The following is a 14,057-nucleotide window of genomic DNA, read 5'->3' as shown; positions in this document are numbered from 1 at the left end:
TAATGTGCGTTACGCCCATGGAAAGGATTAAGAAGAATAAAGATAGGAGATCTATCATTTTCATTGGTGAGCTAATGACAGACTACATTTTAAATTTGCATGTCTGCCAATAGAAAAAAAAAAGAATGTGACCTTACAGAAAGACTGTTGTGGATAAATGACATTAGATTAATTGTTTGCGGCTAAACTAATTTAAACAAATAAGTTTTCTTAAATATGTGAGTTTTTTTCAGCTGTTACTGAACACATCCCGGGTATGTCGAGAGCAATTTGGATTTGGAACTCACACAGCATCAAGCAAACACTTCCAAGTTCATGACTACCAACACGAGTTGAAGCGTAATCCAGGGAAAGCAGGAGTTGAAGAAGCTTTCAGTTTGCTGGGCCTGTGATAACATTTCCCTAATCCTTAAAATAACCTCTATGGCTTTAAAATTAGTCTACAGGGATTAGAGGTTAACTTTAGTTTTTCTTCAGAAGGTGAAAACGCAACTTAGATCTCGGGAGTAGTCAAAACGAAGAAGAAAAAGAAATGGCTGTGTGTGCATGCAACAGCGCTATGAAGTAACCTAATCCTTTGAATTAATTGTGGCTGCAGGGGCTTCAAAGTGGTAAAGTGCACCAAAGGGTGACGTTTAATTATGCGGTTTTCAACAACAATGTCGATGGAAAAACACATAAACAGTCAACTATTGATAACAAGGTAGAGAGAGGGTTCCCAGAAAAGTTAGAGATGACTCTATTTTTCCTTCACGTACCGTTTACAGCAGGGGTCCCCAAACTTTTTCCTGCGAGGGCCACATGACTGTTCCCTTTCCTGGGCGGGGGCCAGTCTTAGTTTTTCGAGAAGTTTTGTTGACGAAACTGTGGACCGGGGGGGGGATTGGATTACTGCCGACGACATATTCGCGTTTGTAGATAGATTTTTACGCAGAATGTAAATGGAAAAAAACCGTGAGCGAAACGGTGACTGGTACTGACTGGTATATATTCCATTGAGGGAAACTGAGTTTCATATCTGCTCAAGAGCCCCCCTGGTGGTTGAAAAAAAATCCACATATATAAGAAAAAAAAAAACAATGAATGCTCTCTGGTATTGTTCAGGGGGCTGGACCAAATGAGGAGGCAGGCCAGATCCGGTATTGTTCAGGGGGCCGGACCAAATGAGGAGGCGGGCCGGATCCGGCCCACGGGCCGTAGCTTGGGGATCCCTGGTTTACAGTTTTAACCAGAGAAACACTTGAAAGCTTAGGGGTTTTTTTTTGTTTTGTTTTGTTTTGTTTTATGCGCTGCTGATCCTATTCAGTGTATTAATTCAGGTACACTGAATAGGACTTTAAAGCAAAATACAGAAACACAACTAAGCAAAAACTCAGAAACTAAATTGTTTGGGGTTTTTTTTGGTCGTTTTTTTAAGAGCAACATTACCCCAATATCCTTCAGTGTCACTGCAATGTATCTTTATAAACTGGAACTATAAGCCACACTTTCATCTGATAGATATTCACATTTCCTGGGTGTGTAAGGTAAATGTAATCCAAGCATTAAAAAATGTGGATGGCATAGACTTGAAGAAAAACTGAATTGGAAGCAGCATGTTTGAGGCGTTACCTTAAAAATCGCCCGCGGATCTGTCTTTAATTAACTCGGACAATGTGATTAACCCATCAAAATGTCAAAAGGTTTTGATGTTAATGTTTGTAAGTGTCTGTATTTAAACAAAATAAAAAAATAAAATGAGGCCAGTCATTATTTTTGGCATTTTGCAAACTACATGCAATAACATGGGCTCTTATAAAAGTTTGTGATAAAACCGAACTACTTCTCTATGTATAGGTTCAAAGCTAACATTACTCAGCGCGTTCATGGCCCTCTATATCCCAGTTTGCAGCGACATTATCCCTGCAGGAACCTGCTTTGACCTTAACTAAATAACCTTTGTTACCTTTGAAGTCAAAAGGGCAAAGAGAAGGGATGAGTCAAAGATCAGCCTCGTGTTTAACATCAAACCCAGGCAGCTCAGTGGAGACAGCCTTTTGTTGTTTCTGATTAAACATGACACCTGGTGAAATCAAACCACTTTGTACATTTTCTGTTAGACACTAATAAAAAGGACCTAGATAAGTTTTAAGTTCTTTTGGCTATTATCAGGTTGAGAGGATGTGTGATGAATAAACTTGGTTGACAGCTAAGTATAGATCATTACTGGAAGCTTGAGTTTTAAAGGCACATTCTGACCAATTTAGTTTTCATATCTTGCATCATCTTATGGTCATCAGCTTTTGATGGACAATGGAATTTAAGTAACTGCGACAGAAACTCCATCTTTATGTAAGAAGAGAAGACGAATGCAAGTAACTCCTAAAAAGATAGCATCGCACTTAAACTACATCTTGGCAGTTCTCCACGAACTGAATGACCCCCCCCCCCTCACCCCTCTCGGCTCTGGCCCACCCTGGACACTTCCTGTCGGGCCACTCCTCTCCAGTTTAGCTGCAGGGAATGCTGGATCTCTGCGGAGTCTGGCACAGTTGTACTTTAGCGTCATGCAGCCTGGTTGGGTCTAAATGTGATGGTGGACGAGCAGAGGTGGGTTTGATGTTATCAAAGGTCCTGGTTGGTAATGGTTAAGGAACAGAGGAAGGGCCCTGTCTGGAACGTGGGCAGCTGCTCCCTGCCTAATGACTCTCTGTCGGCTGGTAATTGTTGCCTTGGCTTATGCTCAATCCTTTGTACATTCCAGCAACCAGTAGTCATGATCAAAGTCGTCCTTAATTTAGGGATGCCTTAATCCTCTACATAATGAATGAGGCTTGATGATAAAAGATGCTTGGTTTCACAATGAATTAAAGTTCTCATCCAGAGCCTCCCGTTCTTTAGCAGTCTTCTTACCATGTGCTTTTAGCCAGTCAGAAAGCTGAAGTGATCACCCACTGAGTGATGGAGTCTCATCTGGATGTAAGCCACGTTGAGGCTGCCGGCTGGCCAGTCACGTTTTAATGTCAATGATGCATAGGTGAGTGGGAAGATTTCTAATCTTTGCAAACAAAATGAGCAGAAGTATTCTTTCAACGTCAACATGAAGAGGCAGCATTGAGATTTCATCACATAATCCTAGGCTGACTTCTTTGTGTCTTGATAAATTACATTTAATTGTTTAACAAATCTGGAAAAACAATGCGCATAGCTTCAAAAACTACAACACACGTAGTTTGATCCCAAGATTGTAGTGCTAAAACAACCTCTCCATCTTATGTGCCAATGTTGATCAAAAGTTGCAGCAACATAACGTGACTCAATCTAATGATACTTTATGCAAACACTCAGTCTGCACTGATGAAAGACAATTGAAGTGGCTCCAATTGACAAAGCAATCTGCTCCCTGATTAATTCAAGTAATTCCTTTTTCAGTCACTTGGTGACAGTCGCAGATTTGCTGTAGTTCATAGAGACAGTGACCAAGTGTGGCTGATAGTTGGCTTTTGTAAACACAGTTTTTTGATTAAATATTTCAATGTAAAGCTGCCAATCAAATTCAAGTAGGTATACCAAGAGAAAATGCTACAATAAACATGACTGTAGAGCTGCAGATACATACAGTCTGCATACACAGATGTTGACAGTATGACCCTGTACCAGTTGAGGCACCTGTTTTCACTTACACAACATACCAGATACCAGCCTGCACGTACGTGAGCCAATAGAAAGTTAGAGCATACAACCGTATATGATAGCACTCGGCTTGTTTTAAGCTCTTCGTCTTGTTAATAAAGAAAACCAATCATTTACCATTTCTTTTTGTTTAAAGACATGCAGTTGTTTTTGAAATACAGCACGAAACATTCAGCAAATGTAAAAAAAAAAAAAAAGTATGACTTCCAATTAAATTTAACAATGAAAGACAACTGCAAAAAGTCATGGAGAGCCACAGCGATTACTGAAATTTGTTTTAAAAGTTGATCCTGACCCCTATGAGTGCAAATTAATACTGACTGGTTTAGTTCTGTTTGATGGTGTGTTAAAAAAGTTTCTCATACCCAGGTTGTGACATACACAGTTTGATTTATTCAGCTGGAGAGAAGTAAAAAAAAACATCCTGGTAGCATATGACGGCTTCAACATTATGTGCTTTTCTTGCATGTAGATAATAACAGAAAAAATCATTTTCTTCAACAGTGAAAACCTGGATAAAATAATGAAATACTGCGAGAAAATATTCTGATTTATGGGGATCTTGCTGCATTCTGAGGAGAAGTAGCATCGCCCCAAAGACAACACCCCAAGAGTGAAGTTTAGAGCTGAGAACATGTTAACCTAGGCATGTTTTTCAGCACAGCTACTGCCAGACGTTGTATAATCGAAGGACAAAATCTACAGAATTAAAACAGAAGGTTGATCATACATATACAATAGTAACAAGCACAAAGTTAAGGAAACTCTTTCAGTTTCACGAAAAGAAAATAAAGCTCCTGGAATGTCCCAGCTGATGACTGGACATGAATGAAATACAAGGGAAGAACAGAGTGTGCTCAGATTCAAAATATGATGCCAAGTTTATTTCCCTCTAAATGTTGCCTCCATTGTCATTTCTCCATAACAAAAGACAAACAATCTTTCTGGAGTACCGGTGTGTTTGAAAACTAAGGACTTATTATCTCGCAGACCTTGGTTATGATCTTTCCTTTGGCAGCGACTCGAACTGACGAACAGCAGCAGCGGTGGCTGACTGGCGACTGGATATTTATGTGGAGCAGAACAAAGCAAACAAATGTCCTTTTGATGTTCTGCAGCGTCAGACGTGACATCTCTGTATTTATAAGTTTGTGTACACGGTTCTTGCTAAATTTCCGCAGTGAATTAATGTAAATTCGGTTTGGTCAGAGGTTAAGTGCATGCACAAAGTCCAAATTGACAAGTCAAACAATCTGTCCCTCCGACAATAAGGTCATTAAAATCGGCCTGATCACCATCCAGTGGTGTGGAGTCGCTGCAGCCAATAGGGACGGTGAAGGTTGTGTTTTGTTTGCAAACTTCTGACCGCGGAGCAGGGGCCCTCGCTTCGGTTCTTAACCCGAAGGTGTGCACATTAAACTTTGCTCGGCTAATCCCTGCTCCGTAGAGAATAGAGGGGGATTAAGACTTTAACTCCTTCGGAGAGAAAAGAGAAAGGGCCAGCTTCTCTCTGCAGGAGCTCCCTTCGGATTCATTGTCTGGTCACGAAAGCCAGCTGTCAATGTTTCTGGGATGACGAGATGAATGAGCAGCACGTCTGCTCCCTCTGTTTACCTCTCGCTGGGTAAATCACTTTAGGGCCGAACAGACCCACACGATAAACGAAACACATGGAGCGACTCTGGAGCTACAAGAACAACTTATTGTTTGTATATGATTTGAATATACAGCATTATGTTGTTTTCCTGGATGTAACATTTGGTAGGAACACTGGTAAAATAATAGAAACAAATGATACTGGGATGGACAAGTAACCTCTATGGAGCGTACGATGACTACTAGAGATAGCTACCAGCAACCATCCCACAGCCCTGTACGGACAAGTGGGTATATATAATGGATGGATGGATGGATGGATGGATGGATGGATGGATGGATGGATGGATGGACGGATGGATGGACACCATATTCCATGTGTTACACAATGTCTTTGTTCATATAGCAAACTAAGTCAAAATAAAGACGCAATGACTAGATTTTTAAGTAAATGCATCCTGATGACGAAGAGCTAAAATGTGATGCATCTTTGATCTTGAATTAGAACGTAATCAAATGAGCGGCGGCTATATTTTCTCTTCAAAGCAGGAGTTTCGACAGCTTGCTGATCTGATGTTTCTTGGTGAGAATAGCCATTGTGTAAACTCAGCACTCCTATTTGCAGGCAGAGCAGATGCAACTCTAACAAGCCCTTGAGGGTGTGTCGAAACTTTTCATTTCCCAAAGCCCTCAGAGAGCCCTTCAAACTGTCTGGCCCGCAAGCGCCTATTGAAGACAATTGTATGTCTCTCCAGGCGTGGATGTTCCTGCAGATTTACCCCACTGTTAGATCTTGGGATATTTAGAGAGACTGTAATAATGAAAACTGCAGAAAACAAAGAGGGAAGCATCTTTGGTTGCTTGTAATGCTTGGGTTAGGATAGTTACATTTGCAGGAATCAAAATACATCCCAGCAATGTGGCCAAGCTAGCCGAGAAAATAAAGATGAATAGCCTTCTTTTCAGACAGGTACAAAGTAATGGTTCCTGTCACTGAGAAAATGAGAGAACTAGTGAGGTCAAACAGAAGCCATACTGATGGAAGACTGTTGGTGGTTTTGCCTGAATAACTTAACTTAATGAAATAAAAACTTCTGTTCATATGCAGTTTATGAGATCACGATGCGTGGTGCATGTAAATATACAACTTTATTTTAGTGGACATTTTAAACAACCAACGTAAAATGGGTCAAATATGACTTTCTATCGCACAAACCCTTGCTATCTGGTTAAGTGGATGAATTTGTGGCCTCGGCCCAATGTCTGATCCAAGAATGGCATCAGAATCGGGCCCGGTATCAATATTATAATGGATCATCCCCATCTTGGTTGATGATATTGGGATATTCGTGATTGTCATTTCTAGAAAACGTCTTAAACGTAAGTAGAATCAGTCAGTTCTGCATGCTTTGCATTCTGACATTAAGGACCTATTAACTTCAAATCTTGGATAATTGCTGCAGTTTTCCGGCAGTTGAACAAATTCAAATAATCATGAGGACTTGTCGGGACAAATTCAAGTAAATCTGAAGTGAACTTGACGGAGTTAATGCCATCCACTTGGACCGTTTCTGAAAGACTGAGAATATTTTTTTTTTTTACTGTAATTGTGTGTACTCTCAGCTTGGTGCGTAGGTGGTCCGGTCTTCACACCTGCCTCTGACTACTAAGTCTGTGATCTGCACAGCTGCACCAAAGCAATGTCACTCACTTAACACCATGTCTTTACAGCATCTCTGTGACCAACATTCCCTCTGTGGGCTTACATGTTGCTGAATATGCTGAGTCTTCACTCACTGACTGCTCATAAGCCCCTCTGTCATCAAGCTGAACCCCTTGGTTATAATACCTGTACTTCAGATCAACTAGCAAAGAAACAAATGTAATCCGTTAGGTAATCTGCCGCTTCTGATCCTCTATGTCTCTTGCTAAATTCTTCTTACAGCTACAACATTTTCTTTGCCACCTTAGGCCCCACATGGTCACTGGCTTGCCAATGAAATAGCAGAACAAAAAAGCTATATGAAGAGATGTCAAATAGAGTTACTGTGTAGTAATCTAAGACTGTAAAAGCTTCCACTGATGGAATAACCTAGTGACGATGGTACACTGTCAAGGCATGTATTTGTCAGGAAGACTTCTTCTAGTTGAGTCAGACTTTGCTAAGTGGGATAAATGACAGGAATGGATTAGGGTTGGGAGAAAAGCTTAGTACCAGCTGTTTTCTTGCAGTTTCCAACAAATCTCTGAACTCTGTGGATGGGTTTTGCTCATGCTGACCCGAACGCCAGATCCGCTGTCGACGGCTCTCAGGAACGAACATGTTCACCTCAATCGCGTGACGTCTCTGAAAGGTCGACATCATCCACTTTTCCCGGACTTCTGTGATTCAGAAAGGTGTTGCCTCGAGGTTAAAGGAAGTTAACTTTGCATTGTACTCAAGTGAAAGAAGAAGTGGCATCTTCAGTAAAGAATTCACTCTGCACGATGCCAAGACGTTTACTCCTGCTACAGTTTAGTTTTAATGTCCTGGAACATGCCTCGGGTCATGTCACTGATACCTTCAGGATGGTTAACCATACGCTTCCCTTCCCCCAGATTCCTTTTAGATTCCTTTTCTGCCCTCTGTTTCCAGTGCAAGTGCTCTCCATTTGTCTCGTAGGATCAAATGTCCTACCGACTGCTGTGTTGACTGGTGAGCCTCCTTATAAGGTCTGATCACAGACCACAGCCCTCAGAGAGCCTTACCAGCTCTTTCCTCTTATTTACAAAGACATTCGGTGCACAGGGGCATGGAAAATTCGCCCTATCAGCCTTTCTTCAAAAAGCCCTTGGAGTACTTTTATCATTGATCACTTCAAATGTGGCGCGACCCTGACAGGTCAGTCTTTGCTTTATTTATTTATATGTCAAAGAAAATGAGTCTTTCTCTATGTCTCACAATTTAACGCACTAAAGTTTACCAACCATCATTGCTTTATTTTTTTTTTGTTAGGATGCATCATATTCTTGAAAGAAGTGTTCCTTACCTTTGATCTTTTTCAAAAGTGCCATAAAAAATCCATAAACTTGAATGTGTTTTATTAAACTTGTGAGAGACCAACGCAAAGGGACATGCTCTTGTGAAGCGGAAAGAACAGAATTATTCTTTTTTAAAAATCCACAAAACATGATACACAAGGCTGGATCATAAAGGATGTTAATGTTAAAACACATTAACATTTTTCAGCTCAAACCATTCCGTCATAGCTCTGGCCTTATAATAAGTCTGGCCTTACGATAAGTCTTATTATTCTGCTTGAAGGAGAACTTTACTCTGGTCTGAAGTCTTATGTAATTCCCAACAGATTTTTTTAACAGGACTTTCTTGTATTTAACTCCATCCACCTTCCCATCAACCGTACCCTGCTTCGCTGCTGATGCTGAAGAAAAGCATTCCCTCATCACAGCAGGACACCACATTGTCATGAGTCAAAAAGTTCAGGTTCAAGTTCAGTCTCATCTGACCAAAGCATCTTCTCCCACATGTCTGTTCCTTTGTTGTGACAAATACAAGTTCTTCTTCCAGCTCTTTTGTTGAGGCCGCGTGTTTGGTGTCTGTGACTAATAGTCACCAAATTGGTTGTTTGGTTTGGAAACTTGAGTGTTCAGAACAAAAACTGCTTAAACAAAATTCATACTGAGGCAAGCAAGATTGTTTTTATTTGTCACAAGCAAGGCTCATTCTGCACTGCTCAGACCACACTCGCTTTAAATCTGGAGTTTCAGCTTCTTCCCTCTTGGCAGACATTTAGGATTAAAAGCAACAGATGGAACAACTCATCCATAGCCACAGCAATCAGGTCCCTAAATTTGTGAGTCTTTTTATGTATTTTTGAATTGGCGCTTGCGTGCTTTGTCTGTTTTTTTTTAACATTATCTTACGTGTTTTATGTTGTTTTGTACGTTTGAAATGCTCTCGCTGCAGAAATGTTTTCCCCCAATAAAGGCACCGGGCTGAACTAGTTGTTCTGTCAACAAATTTTCCCACTTGAGCAGTGCGACTCTGCAGGTCTTCCCAGGCGGCCTCTGGGATTAATGCAAAGCCTGTCATACATCTTCAGACGACAGATTGAACAACGGTCAGATTAGAGGGATAACAATACACAGTGTTCAAATGTATATTAGTAAGCTAGTTCAAAAGTCACTTTCCTTCTACTTCTCAATAATTGTACTGCCCTTTTCATGTAAAAGCCCAATGATATGCATAGAAAATTGTGGTTGGAACATGAGAAAATATGAAGAAAAAAAAACAAAAAAAAAAAACTGAAAACATTGGATTATGATTTTTTGGGGGGGTTTTCCCCCAAGTTGTGTATGTGTCTCAGTAAATTGATAATAAATCAAACTGTCTAGTGTGTCATTTGCACAAACACCAGGAGCATTCGAGTTGTCCTAAATTTAGAAACTTTAGAAGAACAGTGTCGTAACATGAGCTAACATTTATTTTGCGAACTGGCCCTGTTACCGTGTGAAACAGAGGCATTTCCTGCACTAGAGGGCCGTTAACCTGAATCTAAAGGTTAATCTATATGTGGAAAAAAACTTCAATATGACTTTCTTTTTATTTTTTTTTTCCTGCTTAGATTTGGACATCTGAGCGGTTGAGTCAACATGTAGTTAGAGAGGGCCTTTATATGAACAGTACCTGCATTCACCCCTGCTGCCTCCCCCATGCCATTTAAAACACATTTTTTCCTACATTTGGCAACAACATGGCACTGTAATATCAAATTCACTTAGAGAATTTTGTGAGTTAAATTTTAATAAAAAGGACACGAGTCAAGTTTCCTCTGTTTTCAATTACATGCTCAGTTGCTTTGTTTTCTTTTTCCCAAAACGTTTTTTCCCATAACCTCTCGAGGTAGCTAACATGCTTTATGACTTCTTCAAGCTCCGTTTTATTGGTAAACCGCTTGTGGAACTTGTAGGAACAAGCTTGTGGGACTGTGCCACAGACACGGTTTATTAGACGAGGCTTTGCATTTTCATTAGCGCGAGTTTCAGACCAAACCCAGCCGGCCAATTAAAAATAATGTACGGTTTTGTTATGATACATGCTAGCTCTCTAAACTAACACCTTCATTTAATATTTAGACTGAAACGGACCGCCCTGATTGGATGACATTGCTGCTATGCCAACGAGAGCAACATTATTGGACGCTGGTCCCTCTGCAGCCATAAATTTGAATTTAAAGTTAATGCAGTTTAAATAAATATATACTTACGTTTTGTTTCAGATAAAACTTTTCAATAAGAATCTTTTAGCAATCTAGTTTTTTTTCTTTTGGTCACATAAACACCCTTCAGGGCAAAAAACATGTAGAAGATCATCCTGATTGACATTAAGTATGAAAAAAATAACAGTTTTTTCACACTTAATGGATATTAAGTCTGGATATTTACTTTACTAATTACTATTACATATCTACTTTCTATTTCACTGCCATGCAAAATCCACAACTTTAAAAAGGATATTTAAGGATTTCTGTTAAAGGTTTAGGCTATAGTTATTTAATTTATTATCAGAGATTACACAAATACTACTTCAGTGTTGCAAGAAATACCTAATTTAACTTAATCTCATGCTGTGCTGTCATGCAGACTCTCTGTCTGCATTAATGAAGATCTATTCTGCTTGCACAATGCCTGCAGGGTGCCAGGCCAACTTATTTTGATTAATTCAATTAATAATTAATACTTTGTACAAAGCACTGAACTCTTAGCCAAGGATGGTCAAGGAGATGATCAAATATGGAATGAGAAAGAAATAATTTGTATTTCTTTCTTTGTCTTGATGTAGCAGAGTTTACACCCTTCATCCCAATACACACTCGCTACACACACACACACACACACACACACACACACACAGTTACAAAATTGACATTATTTTCCTAATTTGAACCTTGGGAAACAGAATTTTATATATGTAATCCTACACAGGAAAATGAGACAGAGTGGCATAAGGTTTACTCTGAATTCCTATTTTTGCAAGAAGAAGTGGTAAATGACTTTTCCTGCTGCAAAATTCAATGAACATCTCAGCAGAATAAGCGTTTCAATGAAATCACCTGAACAAACAAGCTATTGCGAAGTTTGAATGTTCATTGTTGGCTTTGTCTGTGCTGTGGAGACTTGAGTGCCTTGGTAAAGGTCCCAGACATGCAGGGATGCAGATAATAAGGGAGCGGAGTCAAACGGCGAATAATCAGATCTGTGTGCGTGAGTTCAGATCAACAGTACCGTCTGTCAGTCCATCAATCCTGCGTCAGTGATGCCAGACAGTAACAATGTTACGTCCCGTACACATTATTAGTGGCATGAAGAGAGAGATGCAGCTTTATCGCTAACCAAAGCCAGGATACGACGCATGTTGAGCTCTGGTTTTATTTCTTCAGTATACAGAATTTTACGCAAAGAATCAAAAATCCATCCATTACAAGACCCATACACGTTGCGTCCCATTAGGCAGAACCCACCCGCTTTGAGTCGCAGGTTTATGACAGTGAATTTACAAGCCTCTCGTGAACATACCTCTGCAATGTTAACGTGAGGTAGAAAGGTTTTTAGAAAATTCATACGCGCTCCTTCGAATGTCTGTTTCCAAGTAAAACCAGCCAGTTAGCGGGGCGGGGAGGCAGTAAGCAAGGCCCTGGGGCTGAGTGGGTAATTGCTGGCAAGTCATGAAGGCCAAATGGAATGTTTATTCTCCCCCCGGGTCGGGAGGCGTTACGACGGCGCTGCTCAAAAATACAGGACAAGATTCTGAGAGGGTGCACTTCCTTGTTGCCATCACTATTTAAAAGATAATCACTCTAACCGTGTAAAAGCCTCGACTATCAGTTCCACACACCTTTTGGAAGAGGCAAGTAGACGGCAATGCAAGTGACTTAGTGGCCCCATCCATATAGGCCACAGAGTCATTGCTAACAACATTCCAGTTTTAAAATAATAGGTTGTAAATTGTGTACCAAGAGATGGATGCAGGTAAACAGTCAGGCTATGAACAGCGTTATTTGACAATTCCTCCCATTCTTTGTGTAAACCTCACAAATCAGGTTGCAGAGTATGATCTTAAAGCATAGCTGTCAGCTGTGCAGACTGTGGCCTAGCCTTTGGGCTCTTGACCCCTGATTCTGTGGGGTTCATGGAGTGGTGAACCCTGAGTCTCTGAGGGCAGACCCTCCAAAACTGACTGGGAACCGTCCAGACGCCCCGAAGGCCTAAAAGAGACATCAGGTCCCCTGTGAGTTAGAGCTGCCAAGACCCTATGGGAGTTTTAACCAGAAGCCTTTTTTTTTTTTGTTTAACACCTCCAAGATCTTTCAGGAAAAAATCCATCATCCCTCTTGGTTCAGGGGGGTTTACAGAAACAGCCCGACTCAGAGTGTCTTCCCAACCTATTCAATCCGTGATACCACATGTGAGATGCTGCAGCGGTTTCTTGGGAAAACCTTGACACCCAAACATGAGGATTTCTTGCCTAAGAACTCATTGGCCGTCAATGTCTGCCCACAAGTCCAAATCCAATCTCCATAGTAACCAGCAGATGTTCAATGGTTTCAATGTTGCGCCGAGCTTTAAGTCAGATATTCATCAGGATGGAGATTTTTTATTTCAATGTCTGTATGAAGGGATGTTAGCTGCCTGAACGACCACAGCGTTCAACTGTATTCAGAGCCGTTTCCTGCAGGTAAATCAGAAATGCTCTAATTCAGGCGACTTGCCCCATCAAGCCGTCCCCGGAGCAGTTGACCATTCAGCTTCTCCGCCATTGAAAGCCCATCCTTGTCTCCATTGAAAACTTTAAAAACCAGCATCTCAGCTCATGGTGCGAAGGATAAAAATAGCTTTCTTGCACCAAGAGAGACTGCTAACAATTTAAAACACACACCAAAAAAATGTAGGTAATGGAGACAAAGGTATGCTTTTAATTACGCAGCTTGTCTAATTTACTTAATGCTCATTACTGCCACGTACTTTTGTTCTCTATGCATATGTCAAAAAATATGCCAGTGTCTCCACTTGGCCACTGGTTTAAACCTGTTGTATCATTTTTTTGTCTTCTTGTCAATTATGCATGTATCAATCATTGTACCTCAGTTTATTTAATAAGAAATAATTTAACTCCATTAAGTTATTAAAATCTAGCTTTCAAGAAATGTTTCTGAAGATAAATTTCCCCCCCCTAAAAGTAACATTTTTATGATCAGAATGTGGAGCAAAAGCTACTGGCATCTTGTTACCTTAAAAGCTTTAATCACGACATGTTAGGCAATCATCATCATCACCGCCTTCCCCCCGCCCCCTCTCAGTGAAAATTCACTTTAGCTAGTTAAATCTTTTTCTGTCTTCAGAAAAGACGCTCACTGTGTTTTATAAATAAAGCATTAATTCTCCAATCACAAACAAAAGTCATCAGTCGTGGCTATCGAGTGATTTGTGTGTTTGTGTGATGAAAGGTGTGTGTATCTGTGTATATCTTTAGGTCAGAGGAATGTGCGTCTGTGTGTTTCTCAGTAAGCCTGTTGCCCCTATCCACCCCGGTTCACGCTGATGACCTCATACCAGAAAGATGCGCTGTGCTGACGGGAAGCTCAGATTCTTGCACCACACAGACAGCCCTGAGCCGGGCCAGCCTTTCACAACACCGCCTGTTCCGCTTTCCTCTTGCTGATGGTGTGATCTGTGGATGTGTGGCTTTGTGGCCATTGTACCAGCGGCAGGTCATTCAAAACTCTGGCTGA

At 40.7% G+C, this 14,057-nt stretch overlaps 1 long non-coding RNA gene across 1 annotated transcript in view; it reads right to left on the bottom strand.

Annotated features, from left to right (window-relative positions):
- Positions 1-7,787, bottom strand: part of LOC106965278 (uncharacterized) — a 130,305-nt gene extending 122,518 nt beyond the window's left edge. Inside the window, exon 1 of the long non-coding RNA XR_001428600.1 lies at positions 7,598-7,787. This is a non-coding gene — a long non-coding RNA (uncharacterized LOC106965278). The remainder of the gene's footprint in view (positions 1-7,597) is intronic.
- Between the last annotated feature and the right edge of the window lie 6,270 nt (positions 7,788-14,057).

Source organism: Poecilia latipinna, unplaced genomic scaffold (genome assembly GCF_001443285.1).
Source record: "Poecilia latipinna isolate Pla-1442-1.1 unplaced genomic scaffold, P_latipinna-1.0 Scaffold1796, whole genome shotgun sequence".
Taxonomy (NCBI): Eukaryota; Metazoa; Chordata; class Actinopteri; order Cyprinodontiformes; family Poeciliidae; genus Poecilia; species Poecilia latipinna.
Note: the sequence above shows the minus strand (reverse complement) of the source record. Positions and strands in the feature narration are given on the sequence as shown.